This window comes from Brassica oleracea, chromosome C8, assembly GCF_000695525.1.
Source record: "Brassica oleracea var. oleracea cultivar TO1000 chromosome C8, BOL, whole genome shotgun sequence".
Classification (NCBI taxonomy): Eukaryota; Viridiplantae; Streptophyta; class Magnoliopsida; order Brassicales; family Brassicaceae; genus Brassica; species Brassica oleracea.
The window spans coordinates 6,549,991-6,551,219 of record NC_027755.1 but is presented as its reverse complement, the minus strand read 5'-3'; positions in this window follow the sequence as shown (position 1 = coordinate 6,551,219).

Here is a 1,229-nt window from a genome sequence, read left to right as displayed (position 1 = left end):
GAGGTATTAACCTTCATTACCAGATCACGCTTGACACAACCAGTGAAGGGAACTTCAGTACGAGGAACCCTGTAGAAGCGAAGCGTTTGATCAAGAATATAGCTACGGGTAGATCCTACGAAATGATGGACGTAGAGTTAGGAAGGAAATCTGACCCAGTTGATGAGTCACCTTTACTCGAAATTGAAGAACATCCAGACTCGCCCCATCCTGCTCTTGAGGGACGGAACCAATTTGGGATTTACCAAATTGATGATGACACCCTATCTGAACTAGAGCAGAAAATAGATTTCCTAGATAGCCAAACCTTGAAAAATAATTACCCTAACCCTGATAGCTTTACCCAAAATTACGATGCTACTGTTGGATCACGCCAAGGCAGAGCGAGATCTAGGCTAAACCAAGCTTTCACGGGAAATCGCAATTTGGCCACTGACCTGAACTGAAAGATAGACTTAATCTTCAGTGACCTGACGAGGAAGTTCGACGCTTTAAGTGAACACATTAAGAGATTGGACAGTCAGGTCGCGGAAAACGCAACCTCTATCAAAAGAGAGACATGACGTCTCCCTGGGTGGAAAACGAAACCTCTATCAAAAAAGAGTTAATGCCGTATTATTGAGAAGCGGAAAATGCCTCATCTCGAGGGCAATAGAAATCAACAACATAGAGAAACATGCAATAGTTGAGGAAACCGGTGAAAGTAGGTCGCGCCCTATAATCCTCGATGATCCCAGTACTGAGTCAGAAATACCTCGAGAAAAAGAGCGGCCCAACTCTGAGGAAGAGGCCATCGACCTCGAGGAAGAAGAAGGAGAAATGGAAGAGGATGCCGAAATCGATCGACAAGGAAGAACAAACGTCGATCGACAAACCACAGAGAATATCGATCGACACTCTGGAAACAATGTCGATCGACTCCCGACTCCTGCTGAACCAGCAGTAGAAAGAGTGTATAGGACTCTACCACCTTTCCCTCCTAACAAGACGCAAACTAAACGAGAGATAGACAAAGTGATCTGCAAGAAAGCATTCGATAAGATCACGTTGGAAACGCCACTGAGTGATGCGATAAAAGTATCACCTTCAATAAAAAAGTATGTAAAAGATATGGTATCCAACAGCTTTCCAGCCACTGAGCGCAGCGTCATGATGGTTTCAGAGGAAGTAAGTGCAATTATCCAAGGCGAGATCCCGATCAAGAGACCCGATCCGGGCAGTTTTGTTTT